The sequence below is a fragment of the Asterias rubens genome, chromosome 11 (assembly GCF_902459465.1).
Source record: "Asterias rubens chromosome 11, eAstRub1.3, whole genome shotgun sequence".
NCBI lineage: Eukaryota > Metazoa > Echinodermata > Asteroidea > Forcipulatida > Asteriidae > Asterias > Asterias rubens.
This window is the reverse complement of record NC_047072.1, coordinates 740,154-755,006: the sequence shown is the minus strand read 5'-3', so window position 1 is coordinate 755,006 and position 14,853 is coordinate 740,154. Positions and strand designations below refer to the sequence as shown.

Sequence of the window (14,853 nt, the reverse complement as noted above, 5' to 3'; positions counted from 1 at the left end):
TTGCCTTGGATCGGACGAGTTGGTCTATAAAAAGCATTTGTAACCGTTTGTTATAAAATGCATGGTTAGAAAGATGTTTTAAAAGTAGAAATAATGATCCACACAACATTGCCTCAAAATTGCGTGGTTTTCCTTTTACTTTGCGAATAAACACGGTCGACCATTTACATGTATGGGAGTCAAAAATTTGTTAGTCGACGCTGTAAAAGGAAAACCGCGCAATTTTGAGGCATGGTTGTGTGGATTATTATATTACAACATCTTTCCACCCATATGCATTTCATAACAAACGGTTGCAAACGCTTTTTAAAGACCAACTCGACCGATCCAAGGCAATGTGTTCCTTTAATCAATGTGATCACTTTCTTCTTTTGCAGCTTGTTTTGAAACTTCGTATGACAAGGGTATTTTTTCTTTCATTATTATCTTGCAAGTTCGATGACCGATTGAGCTGAAATTTTCGATGACCGATTGAGCTAAAATTTTCACAGGTTTGTTATTTTATGCATATGTTTAGATATACCAACTGTGAAGGCTAGTCTTTGACAATTACCAATAGTGTCTACTGTCTTTAACATTTCAAGTCCCAATCAAAATTATTCAAAACTTTACCCTGTCAGTTTCCTTGTGGTTATTTGTCTTTTTTTTTTTTACAGAAAGCCAGTATCTGGACCAAGAAGAATGCTGGAGTTCAGTCCCGAGCTGAGAAGGATAAAGTCCTTACAGCAAAAGAAGAAAATGTAATGGGTAAATCAAGGTAAATAATATAAGATGCGTGTTTCATTCCCAAAAAAAGTTTTTAAGTGCATTTTGCTCCACCAGCCATGCTCCTAGTAGATGATATCCATACCTACATCTTTACGGACTGTGAAGGGGTAACCCTGTTTCAGCCCTAGGAGTAGGTGGCTCCTAGTGGATGATACCCATGCCTACATCCTTAGGGACCGTGAAGGGGGTAACCCTGTTTCAGCCCTAGGAGTAGGTGGCTCCTAGTGGATGATACCCATGCCTACATCCTTAGGGACCGTGAAGGGGGTAACCCTGTTTCAGCCCTAGGAGTAGGTGGCTCCTAGTGGATGATACCCATGTCTACATCCTTACAGACTGTGAAGGGGTAACCCTGTTTCAGCCCTAGGAGTAGGTGGCTCCTAGTGGATGATACCCATGCCTACATCCTTACAGACTGTGAAGGGGTAACCCTGTTTCAGCCCCAGGAGTAGGTGGCTCCTAGTGGATGATACCCATGCCTACATCCTTAGGGACTGTGAAGGGGGTAACCCTGTTTCAGCCCCAGGAGTAGGTGGCTCCTAGTGGATGATACCCATGCCTACATCCTTAGGGACTGTGGAGAGGGTAACCCTGTTTCAGCCCTAGGAGTAGGTGGCTCCTAGTGGATGGTACCCATGCCTACATCCTTGGGGACTGTGAAGATTTAGGATTTGAGGTCTCGAAATCAAGCATCTGAAAGCACACAACTTTTTCTTTGTGTGACAAGGGTGTTTTTTCTTTCATTATTATCTCGCAAGTTCGATGACCGATTGAGCTCAAATTTTCACAGGTTTGTTATTTTATGCATATGTTGAGATACACCAAGTGAGAAGACTGGTCTTTGACATTTACCAATAGTGTCAAGTGTCTTTAAAGAAAAAACACCCTTGTTGCCCAAATTTGTGTGCTTTTAGAAGCCTGAGAAAGGGTTCAGGCCTAAATGTCTTTAATTACTTGGGTGAAAAGTTGCCCCCTTCTCAAAAACTATGTTACTTCAAAGGGAGCTGTTTCTCGCAATGTTTATTACTATCCACAGCTCTCATTTGCTAGTATCTTTAAAGCCATTGGACACTTTCGGTAAACAGTATTTTCTAAAGGCCCACACTTCGTGTATCACAATTTATATATAAAATAATAAACCTGTGGAAATTTAGGCTCAATCGGTCATCGGAGTCAAGAGAAATTAACGAGGGAAACCCACCCTTGTTTCCGAATGTTTCGCCGTGTCATGACATGTGTTTACAGTAAATCCGTAATTCTCGCTTTCGAGAATTGATAATTATTTTAATGTTTTCTCAAAAAGTAAAGCATTTCATGGAATAATATTTCAAGAGAACTCTTTCATCATTACCTTCTGTAAGCCTTGTAAGTTATTTGTAAATCTGTGAACTTTTTTTTCTTTTTTTTTCTTTTCCGAAAGTGTATAATGGCTTTAAGTAAGCTTTTATGCTAACGACTGCTTTGAGTAATTACCAATAGTGTTCAGTGAATCTTAAAGTCATACTTTCCTTGTTTTCTCTTCTTCTGTTGTGCTCATCCGGGTTACAGATTTTTTTTTCCCAGGACGAACGTGGGCAGAAAATTGCCCACATACTTCACGGAAAAAAAACAAGCGCATCCGGGTGAGCTACATGTATTCAAACTATCACTCACCCTTCTCCTGGTGACGTCAGTTCACCTCGGGCCAGCCACAAGTGCCCTACGTTGCTCGTTACGTTTTTATCTATAAATTATTTTGAGTCTGAACTTTCCTTGTCTTTTCTTCTTCTCAGGGTGGACTATGTGGACACCTTAGGACGCTCCAGAACGCTGTATAAAGAAAGATCTTCTTGAGCGCATCAACATGGATAAACGTCTTAATCCTCAGGCGTTTAGGTAAGTCCATATAAAAGGCAGTGGACACTATTGGTAATTACTCAAAATAATTATTAGCATAAAACCTTTCTTGGTGACGAGTAATGGGGAGAGGTTGATGGTATAAAACATTGTGAGAAACAGCTCCCTCTGAAGTGCCATAGTTTTCAAGAAAGAAGTAATTTTCCACGAATTTGATTTCGAGACCTCAGATTTAGAACTTGAGGTCTCGAAATCAACCATCTAAACGCACACAACTTCGTGTGACAAGGGTGTTTATTTTTTTCATTATTATCTCACAAGTTCGATGACCGATTGAGCTCAAATTTTCATGTTGGTTATTTTATGCATATGTTGAGATACACCAACTGTGAAGACTGGTCTTTGACAATCACCAATAGTATCCACTGCCTTTAACATCGATTGTAAATGATATGTCTCCGCGCTCGGTATTTGATTCATAGTTCAACTAACAATTTTGTGAAAGCACAAAATTTGTGCAATTTTGTTGGTTTTGAAGGTCGAAAAAAAAATACAACTCCACAGAATGTCCTCATTGAACTGGGTCAACTATTTTATATTCAGGTAATGAAATAAGTAATAATAATAATAATAATAAAAATAAAAACGTTTTTTGGGGTTGAACAAAGAATTGTCTAGAGTGGGATTTGAACCAACGACCTACGGATTCACGTGCCGGCGCTCTACCAACTGAGCTTTCTAGCCCTATATTGGCAGTGTCCCTATTTTTGTCAATATCTTTGTTCAGGGGTGCCATTCAGAAGCCATACAACCGTGAAGTGCCATGTAGCCAGGGATCACACCCAAATTACGATACAACCTGGGACTGGGCAGCCAGGGGATCTCCTTGAGGGGATGCGACTTTTTGTTTCAGATATCAATATAAATAACAAAAACTTAAAAAGCGCACAAATCCATCCTCATGATGAAAAAAGTGACCCTTAAAAATGACTAGCACTGTGACCCTGAATACACCTGTGAAGAATAAATGATGAAGAACCTTCATTCATAAATACTGTATCTCAGACAGTTTCGCTATTCCTATTGGTGGAGAGCGCGTCATGTGGTTGTGTATAATCTTTGTTTATGACCGGTAGAAAGTGTTAATTCATGGGCGTGACATGCGACCTGGCACCAGTATGGATTAAATCGCTAGTTGAAAACCTCTTCACCGCACATTGATTCCCTAAGTCAAAGCTGTTGGAGGAAAACCCCAACCGTGGACAGTTTAGATTTACTGAGGAGGTCTTGGTCTCAATCTAGGAGTTAAGGTCCTGTCTCAGTCTTAGAGGGAAGGTCTGGGTCTTGGGGCAGACATTGAGGTCAGGGTCTCGGTTCTGGAGGGCAGACTTCGTCTTGGTCTTACAGAGGAGGTTTTGGTCTTGGTCTCAATCTAGGAGGTAAGGTCTTGTCTCAGTCTTAGAGGGAAGGTCTGGGTCTTGGGGCAGACATTGAGGTCAGGGTCTCGGTTCTGGAGGGCAGTCTTCGTCTTGGTCTTACAGAGGAGGTCTTGGTCTCAATCTAGGAGGTAAGGTCCTGTCTCAGTCTTAGAGGGAAGGTCTGGGTCTTGGGGCAGACATTGAGGTCAGGGTCTCGGTTCTGGAGGGCAGTCTTCGTCTTGGTCTCACAGAGGAGGTTTTTGTCCTGGTCTTGGTCTCAATCTAGGAGGTAAGGTCTTGTCTCAGTCTTGGAGGTAAGGTCTCGGTCTTGGTTTCAAAGAGATGGTCTTGGTTTAAATTTTAGGAGGGAGGTCTCTTGGTCTCCAACTTGAATTAGAATTAGAATTAGAATCAGAATCATTTATTCAGCCAATGTTAAAAAGTTAACAACCAAAAACATTGGAAATTGTAGTGAACATCGAGCTCTTTAGATTAAACAATCACAAAATTACATTTAAAAGCATTAAGAAGATAATACAAAAATATAAATATATACAAATGTATAGGCTAAAAAAGCAGCATACAAACTAGTTAACATTAAAAGCGCAAACAGCATGAGGATAAAAACTATTTGTGAACCGCTTACTACCTTTAAAATGCTTAAGACGATGATTAGAATGGAGGAATTGGAAATAATCAGCTGCTGGGTGAAATTCGTCCTGCATTATGGACCTAGTGCGCTTACACATCCTGTCATAATATATGGATTCCAGTGATGGCAGGCTAGTACCGATAATCCCCTCTGCTGATCGTACAACAGAATTCAGCTTTCGCAGATCACTGCAGAAACACGACCAAACCAAACAATGATGGATGAACAAAGGATGCTTTCACAAGTTCTTTTACTTGGTCTCAAGGTGTTGGTTTTGTTCTCGATTTCAGTGGGGAAGTCTTGATCTCAGTGGGAAGACTCTTAACCGGTTGCGCACAAGAGTCAGAAGGTGCAAAGCGAACCTGGTGAAGTTGGGATACGTTGCAGGGTCCGACACCTGTAAATGCGGGGAGCGGCAGTCTCATGATCACTGAGACGAAAATTATTTTCATGACATTGTGTTACTCATTTCTCAAAAACTACAGCACCTCAGCAAGTAATATTTTCAGGGAAGCTTTCTACTATCATTATCTTCAAACTGTGTAAGTTTAGTGTAAATCTGTAGACATTGTGTTTTTTGTCCTACAAAAAGTACATAGACCCTTTAAAGGATTGAGAAAGATGAGACTGTTAAATCAGCCATGATAGGAAGAATACCGCCCTCTGGTGGCGGATGGGGATGAGATAATAAGCTTCACTTTAATACCTGTTTTTGTTTTGCATATCTTAGAGAGAAGGACTACAAAGTGAAAGCTATGAAGCAAGAATCACTGCCAGATCTTCTCTCTAGTGACATGCATCGGGAGATGATGAGGAAGAAATGGGAGGCAGAAGAGGAAGAGATGAGGAGCCGAGGTCCGAGGCCTCTTCACTACCAGAACCTCAAGTTTGATGGTAAGGTGTAGATGTAGTAGACCATACAGTACTTTTTCTTTATTCAATTTAAAGACAGTGGACACTATTGGTAATTGTTAAAGACCAGTCTTCTCACTTGGTGTATCTCAACATAAGCATAAAATAACAAACCTGTAAAAAATTTGAGCTCAATAGGTCGTTGAGGTTGCCAGATAATAATGAAAGAAAAAACGTTTTTGTTGCATAAGTTGTGTGCTTTCAGATGCTTGATTTCGACACCTCAAATTCTAAATCTGAGGTCTCAAAATTAAATTTGTGGAAAATTACTTCTTACTCAAAAACTACGTTTCTTCAGAGGGAGCTGTTTCTCAAAATGTTTGATACTATCAACCCCTCCCCATTACTGGTAATCAAGAAAGGTTTTGATGATAACTATTTTGAGTAATTACCAATAGTGTCCACTGCCTTTAATACCTGTTTTTGTTTTGCATATCGTAGAGAGAAGGACGACAAAAAGAAATCTATGAAGCAAGAATCACTGCCAGATCTTCACTCTAGTGACATGCATCGGGAGATGATGAGGAAGAAATGGGAGGCAGAGGAGGAAGAAATGAGGAGCCGAGGTCCTGGGCCTCTTCACGACCAGAACCTCAAGTTTGATGGTAAGGAGTAGCATAGTTTTCTTAAAGACACTGAACTCTATTGGTAATTGTCAAAGACCAGTCTTCTCACTTGGTGTATCTCAACATATACATAAAATAACAAACCTGTGCAAATTTGAGCTCAAAAGGTTGTCGAAGTTGCCAGATAAGAATGAAAGTTAAAACTCCTTTGTCGCACAAGTTGTGAGACCTCAAATTCTAAATCTGAGGTCTCAATCAAATTCGTGGAAAATTACTTCTTTCTCGAAAACTACTTTACTTCAGAGGGAGCCGTTTCTCGCAGTGTTTTATACTATCAACCTCTACCCATTACTCTTTACCAAGTAAGGATTTATGCTAATAATTATTTTGAGTAGGTCTCAAGGGTTGGGAACGGTAGGAATATTTCAATTTGACAAAGACCACTCTATTGGGCGCCTGCCCGTATTCACTCATGTAGGATTCCTTTTTTACTTGAACATAATGATTCAGTCTAGTCAGTAGATCGTTCTTGTGGTTTAAAGGGTCTATGTAGCTTTTGTAGGACAAAAAACACAATGTCCACAGATTTACACTAAACTTACACAGTTTGAAGATAATGATAGTAGAAACCTTCCCTGAAAATATTACGAGATGAGGTGCTGTAGTTTTGGGGAAATGAGTAAAACAATGTCACAAAAATAGTTTTCGTCTCTTGAGACGAAAATTATTTGAATCATTTACAAATGTATTTTCATGACTTTGTTTTACTCATTTCTCAAAAACTACAGCACCCAAGTGAGTAATATTTGAAGGGATAAGCTTTCCACTGTCATTATCTTCAAACCCTGTAAGTTTAATGTAAATCTATAATGGACATTTTGAAATGGTACCCAAATCCTTTAATGGGTTGCGATCATGTGCCCACGGGAGTGTAATTTCGGAACACGCAAGATTTGCTGTGATTTAAACAAAATGTTTCTGCAAATTCTGAAAAATATTACCATAGGTTAGCTCAATAGATTTTTGAGACGGTGAACAAAAGCCACATTTTCTCAATAGATAAAAATAAGTCTAGGTACATTTCTTGAGAACAGTCAATCTCTCTACTGGGTTAAAAGTAATCGTTTCATTATGACAACTATATTAAAATAGTGCAAAGTGATCACAGAAAAATTCAAACACATTTTTCTTAAAGACCTGCTTGAACGAAAATGTCAAGTCGTGAACTTTGCTGAATTCCACTTAAAATGTTTTCGATGAATAAGGAAATCGAGTCATATGATTATAAATAGGTTTCAATTGTGTAAAAAAACAATCATTTTGTATGCCCTTGTCCAGAGCTTTTCTGCGAGATTTGCGAAAAGCCCCGTTACGTAATCACTCTCAAAAAGTAGATAAAGCCGCTTTGTTGCAGCGTGGATGTATAACAAAGCAAACTCCCACAAATGACGTCAGCGGCATTGTCCTTTGATGCCCGCTCTCAACGGCAGAAGTGTTTTTAGTTTTTCAAAAAACCTGTAGGCAAGGGGTCTGATTTTTTACTTGATAATTACAAAAAGTTCAGAAGTGTACACATATCAAAATTACATTGAAATGGTTACAAGTGCATTATAAACAAGTAAAAATACCAATTCTGTTGAAAACATTCCGCTCAGGTAGCTGTTTAAGAGTGATAACCTTTTTTTGAGTGTTCATTTTCCATCTTAATGTTGTATTTGTTCAGAGATGAGAGAGATCGGCTACTTTGACTTCTCAAAGGATGAGGGAGAGAGACAGTCAGATGGAGATGTTGAGTCATCTTAGAGACGAGGTAATAAGATGAAGTGATTTTTGTGTCGCTAAAAGTAAGAGCTCATTTACAGTCGATCAAGTTTTATTTTTGACCTGTAAGATAGTAAACTATATCGGTACACAATACCTTTATTTACTCATTCAAAAGTTAGTGTGGAGATTTGCATGGTGTAAGTGGGGGTACATTTCTATGGGAAAATAGTTGAGGTGATGTTTTCTCTGCAACCTTACTGGTTGTTCTGCAAAGTGATCACTGAAAGGTGGTTTAAAGGCAGTGGACACTATTAGTAATTGTTGATGGTGTACTCAATATTTGTTTTATGTACAGACATATAGATCATTGTCATTTGATGTATTTTAAAAGTATAACATTATGAAAAATCACACAAATGACTGACAACCAAAACCATATAGCGCCGCGTAGACAAAATATCGGGTCACAACCTTTTGCACAGGTGCTCCGTTGTTTTAGCAGAGGTGCCGCGGCGCTGTACTGCGCACAAACATTGGGAACAAGGATGATCCTAACTGTTGAATGGGAAATGCTATTCCCCATGGGCGAATAGGTCTTTTTGATCGCCGGTGCGGATGGGAGTAATAGTGAATGTCGTGTGAAGTAAGTTCCACCAATCAAATGAAAAGGATCTGTATGTCAGTTATATAATACAAAACATTGTGAGAAACGGCTCCCTCTAAAGTAACGTAGTTTTCAAGAATTTCTTTTTCTATTTATTTTACTTTTTGACCAAAAAGTGATGATGTTTTGACCGAAAAGGTATTTATGAATGGGAATCAAAGTGTGTTGAATAGGTTTTCAACTAGTGGTTTAATAATTAGACTTTGAGGTCTCAAAATCAAGCATCCCCTGAAAGCACCCAACTTTGTGTGACAAGGGTGTTTTCTGTCATTATTATCTCGCAACTTCGACGACCAATTGAGCTCAAATTTGAACATGTTTGTTGTTTCTTGCTAATGTTGAGATACACCAAGTGAGAAGACTGGTCTTTGACAAATACCATAAGTGTCCAGAGTCTTTAATGCCAGTTTTGTTTCTGTTCAGAGGTGAGAGAGATAGGTGTCGGCTGCTTTGACTTCTCAAAGGATGAGGGAGAGAGACGGAGTCAGATGGAGATGTTGAGTCATCTTAGAGACGAGGTAAGAAGATAACATGATTTTTGTGTTGATTAAGGGCAGTGGACACTATTGGTAATTGTTGAAGACTAGCCTTCACAGTTGGTGTATCTCAAACATATACATAAAATAACAAACCTGTGAAAATTTGAGCTCAATCAGTCATCGAACTTGCGAGATATGAATGAAAGAAAAAAACACCCTTGTCCCACGAAGTTGTGTGCGTTTAGATGGTTGATTTCGAGACCTCAAGTTCTAAATCTGAGGTCTCAAAATCAAATTCGTGGAAAATTACTTCTTTCTCGGACACTATGGCACTTCAGAGGGTGCCGTTTCTCACAATGTTTTATACCATCAACCTCTCCCTATTACTTGTCACCAAGAAAGGTTTTATGCTAACAATTATGTTGAGTAATTACCAATAGTGTCCACTGCCTTTAAAGACCAGCATTCTCACTTGGTGTATCCCAACATTTGCAAACAATAACAAACCTGTGAAAATTTTCGCTCAGTTGGTCATCGAAGTTACAAGAAAATAATGAAAGAAAAAACACTCTTGTTGCACAACTTTGTGTGCTTTCAGTTGCATAACCTCTTTCTCAAAAACTACGTTACTTCAGAGGAAAACTATGGGAAAACAGTTGAGGAGATGTTTTCTCTGCAACCTTACTAGTTTGTACAGTACTTGTAGTTTAGCACTTGGATAAGCATAGCCTGAACATCTGACGCCACACTTCGTGGCTCGAAAATAACACCAGAGACCGGCATCAAAAACTGGCGTGTGTTTTGACTTTTGTACTCATTAATTTCACATAGAGATATACAGTCAAATTCCATTGCGGACTTGACAGTAGTGTACTGTTTGGGCATAATGAGTGCACGTTTATCCAATATCACAGTATCCAATGGAATCACTGGATCTAGCGGCATGGACCTGAAAGACAGACCCCCAGTCTAGGATAGGCATCACAACCAGCCCTCAACCCACAACCCACATAACAATAATAATAATAACCTGCTTTTATATATCGCTTCTCACACCCGGAGGGCGTCCCAAAGCGCTTCACATTATTACCATGGTCACTGGGCCTTAATTCATTCCTTAAACCATCTCAGCTCCCTGGTGGAGTATGCAGCCTGTGCAACATCAATATGTGCTACTCGGCTAAATCAATCACAAGAACCATCTCTGCCCTCACAGGTACCCATTCACCCCTGGGTGGAGAGAAGCAATTTTAGTTAAGTGTCTTGCTCAGGGACACAAGTGTCACGACCGGGATTCGAACCCACACTCTGCTGAACAGAAGCATCAGAGCTCTTATCCGCTCGGCCATGACACCCATACATGTATATCACAACACATAACCCACCTCGACAACCCAACAACCTACAGCAACAAAATACCAACACCTCAGAACCCACAACCCTTCTCTTGCAACTTCGATGAGTAATTGAGTCCAAACGTTCACAAATTTGTTATTTTATGCATATGTTGGGAGAAGACTGGTCTTTGACAATTACCAATCGTGTCCAGTACGTCCATGGTTAGTTTTGTGGTAGCACTATGAATAAATAAGGGATTCAATGTGTGGTGAAGAGGTTTTCAACTAGTGGTTTAATCCCAACGAGGCTTGGTTCTTGATAATTTTACAGAGACGAAGTCGAGGTAAATTATAGAGAACCAGGCCTCGGCGGGTTTAAACCACTAGTTGAAAACCTATTCAACACACTTTGATTCCCATTCATAAATACCTTTTCGGTCAAAAACATCATCACTTTTTTGTCAAAAAGTAAAATAAATGCAAAAATTTTAATTTTTAAAAGATTTTTCAACACAACACCCCTCTAGCTATGAAATGGTAAAGCCCTCCGCCCCCCTCGGGTAAACAACTCCTTATAAGGGAATGCTGTGCGCGTCGCGCGTATCGCGTGATGTAGCACATCTGTTTCAGCCATTGCTCTCGACCAATAGGAATGAAGAAACTGTCTTATAAGAACAGGTGCAAGGTCGCGTGTCACGCCCATGAATTAACACTTTTTACCGGTCATAAACAAAGGTTTATACACACCCACGTGAAGCGCTCTCCACCAATAGGAATAGCAAAACTGTCTGAAGTATTTATGAATCTCTTTTTGAGTAGAGTTGGTTCTGAGAAGAACCGTTGGTTGACAACTCAACGATTGTCAACCACCAGTTCTTTTCAAAACTACTACTCTCAGTGAGATTTACACAAGCCTCCCCTCATGGAATAAAAATTGTGATGCGATCTAAACCCATTACAAGGTGATGAAAGTATTCATTTCTGAGTTAATTTATATACATGAAATTTAAGGGTACACTCTACTCTTTTCGTATCTACCTCTACCTCCATGGTAGGACCAAGGGTGGATTTCACAAAGAGTTAAGACTTGTCTTATCTCGAGTTAGGACAAGTTACTCGTCAGTTTGTAATATATTCTAGGACTATAGTCCTAAGTTAGGAATAGTCCTAACCCTTTGTGAAATTGACCCAGTTGGCCTTGGTTTGAGAAATCAAGCTTTAAAGTTCCAAATGCACATTGATACAGATGTTTTTCAAGAATACAGTTGGAATATCGTTTTGTGCTATCGTTTCTTTTTTCAGACGCTTGGTCAGAGAACCAAGAGTGACCAGCTTAAAGCGAAACGCAAAGCGGCCCTCAAGGCCCGACTGGATAAAGTGAAGCAGCGTAAGAGAGCCAAGGGGGAGATAGTTGAGGAGGAGGGCGGTAAGGACCATCAGGAGGAGGAGGAAGATGCGAGGATAAAGGAGGAGGCGGAGTCAGCGAGACGGAGACAGAAGGAGGAGGATGAAAGAGATTAGCAGAGAGGCTGAGCAAGACGGCGCCGACGAGACCTTGGGATATCAGAAAAGGTAGGGTACACTTCTTCATCTGCTTTCTCTTCTTTCGGTGTTTGGTGTCGTTTTCTTGATGATGAAGGCACTGGCAAAGTATTAGACTCAAAGTACATTAAAGCCATGTTCTCATTGAAGTTTTCCTTCAGCTGCCACGTGGAAATTTACTGTGACTGGCTTTTGCGTAATTCTACAGTGCGTTCCCACCTAGACTTAAATTCCGCAACGTTTGCATAGCGTTTTACAGCGTGGTCGCGGTAGGTTTACAGCGAGGAGCTGTTCCCGTTGCACTTTCTAGAAAAGTTACAGTGGCTGTGCGGAAGTCCTCTGCGCCCTCTTTCCGCCTGTTAGTTTGACATCACAGTTGCGGTAAATTGACAGTCAGTTTACCATCTGTCCCCATTGGATTTAATTGTCATTCTACAGAGAAGTTGCGGTACTTTAACCAAAAACGGTCCATTTAGGAACACGTTTTTGTAAACATACATCAATTATTTGCTGTATTTGTGAGGACTTTCCTTTGTCCCTCTAACTAAACACTCTCCATAAGAGCATGAAAAAATAGGAGGACAGCAATGCTCGTTTTGAGTTCCTTTGTTTTACTGTCCCCTCTCTTCCGATGAAACCATGTCATGTATTGTATGTTGATGAACCGTGTTAACATGGTAAAAGAAGAACATGCACTAAACATTGTAGAGAGCTAGGATTTCAGAGTCTTGTTGTGATTAAAGGGGCTGTTTCATGATCAAAGCAGATCTGTGGCTGTACATAGTATCATGAACTCTCACCTGCATGTTTGCGTGCACTCGCCATGGATATGATACCGAGGAAGGGCACATAATATGTGACCTGGGGTGGATTTCACAAAGGTAGTCCTAACTTAGGACTAGTCCTAAGCAATGCTAAGAGATAGGACCAGTCCTAAGGTAGGATGAGTTACTGGTCTTAACTTAGGACCAGTCCTATCTCTTAGCATTGCCTAGGACTAGTCCTAAGTTAGGACTACCTTTGTGAAATCCACACCTGTCACAACAAATTGAGCTAAAAGTCAGAATTTAAAATAAATAAGCTATTCACATTTCTGAATTCTGCAGATTAATAGCTTTCCAATGGTATACAACACTTTGGGTGACAAAAATCCTCCAAGTCGACAGAGCTTGTGGAAACAAGAGAGGTCTCACTTATCTAATGAGAAAGATTTTACTTTGACCGGCTGTAATGGGAAATGGCACAATGCGACTTATAGCTCATTTCGTAATTCATGAATCCGTTTAAAGCTACAGGCCTGTTGAGTATAACACAGCCCCTTGGAACCTAACCTTCCTAAAACCTTCTACATCCTCTTTGCTGAAATAAACGATTTTACTTTACTTTACGCCGCAATAACAATTTATTGTACCAGGGCTGTGTTTTGAGAAAGTTGCATGGATGGACGTCTCGTCTTCTTGGTCACGTTGCATGCTGAACCAAATTGTTAGTCCAAATGTAGCACATATCAATGCCCAGTTCAATCTGGCACCGCGTGTGCGCACATGTTTTTGTTTTTAAAGGCAGTGGACACTATTGGCAATTACTCAAAATAATTACTATCATAAAACCTTACTTGATTACGAGTAATGGGGAGAGGTTGATAGTATAAAACATTGTGAGAAACAGCTCCCTCTGAAGTGACGTAGTTTTTGAGAAAGAAGTAATTTTCCACGAATTTGATTTCGGGACCTCAGATTTAAAATCTGAGGTCTCGAAATCAAGCATCTGAAGACACACAACTTCGTGTGACCATTGTGCGACATGGGTGTTTTTTACTCTCATTAATATCTCGCAACTTTGACGACCGATTGAGCGGAAATGTTCACAGGTTTGTTATTTTATGCATTATAATGTTGAGATACACCAACTGTGAAGACTAGTCTTTGACAGTTATCAATAGTGTCCACTGTCTTTAAAATGGCTGCAAATTACTAGTATATATAGGTTTGCGGTAACACCATGTGTGTATCTGCTTGCCGGTTAGAGTTTGTTCTTAGAGAACTGTCTTGCTTAATTCTACTTCCGTGGAGTAGATTGATCGGGAGACTTCTCAGTTCAATCTGGCACCATGTGTGCGCACATGTTTTTGTTTTTAGCAAAATGGCTTCATAAGTACTCGCAACACAAATCAGGTATCAGTTGCAATCGCCAAAACGCACCCCTGATGTCAACTGAAGATATTGAAGACTTTGTTAAACTTTTATAATCAGGTAGCTGTCATTTAAAACTAACAATTTGTTTACAATTCTTATTTATAAACAGAAGAGTCGCAATGGGACAGGGTGAAGAAGCAAGTACATGAAGAGCGCCCTCAAGAGTTTGCTCCTCCACAGCAGTACAACTGGATGATGCCATCGATGAGACAAACTCCAAAGAAGAAGAGCAAGTTTGCGTCCACAGAAAGTTGCGACGACATGCTTAACACGTCAAAACAGCCGCAGGAGTTCGCTCCTCCTAGTAAGTAATTCTGCAAAGTGGAACATGAGACAGGGTTTGTCTGCAAGTACTTCGTTAGAGGCCAAGAAATCTAAGGATCAAGGCAGCAGGCTGGGGAATCGAACCAAGAACCGCAAAGAACTGGAGAAGACTTCTGCCGTGGAGGTAGCCTGATCGTCTGACGTCATTCTTCAAGGCTCGTGAATAACACTAGTCTTGGTTCAGGACTCTCCTGGATTTGTAACAAGAAAGCGCGCTATCACCCCCAACGCGCTATCAACCACAAACCGCTATCACAGGAGAGTCTTGGAACATTCGTTAAATCTCCCCCCAAAATCGGGGGGGAAACATAATGCGCGTGCGTAGGTTTCCTGCAGAGCCCGCCCCTTTTTGGCTGGGAGATTTAACGAATGTGCCTAGACTCTCCTGTGATAGCG

General features: G+C 40.3%; 1 pseudogene; it reads left to right on the top strand.

Moving 5' to 3' along the window:
- Nucleotides 1-2,611: 2,611 nt before the first annotated feature.
- On the top strand, nucleotides 2,612-14,614 carry LOC117296603 (annotated as a pseudogene).
- Nucleotides 14,615-14,853: the final 239 nt, after the last annotated feature.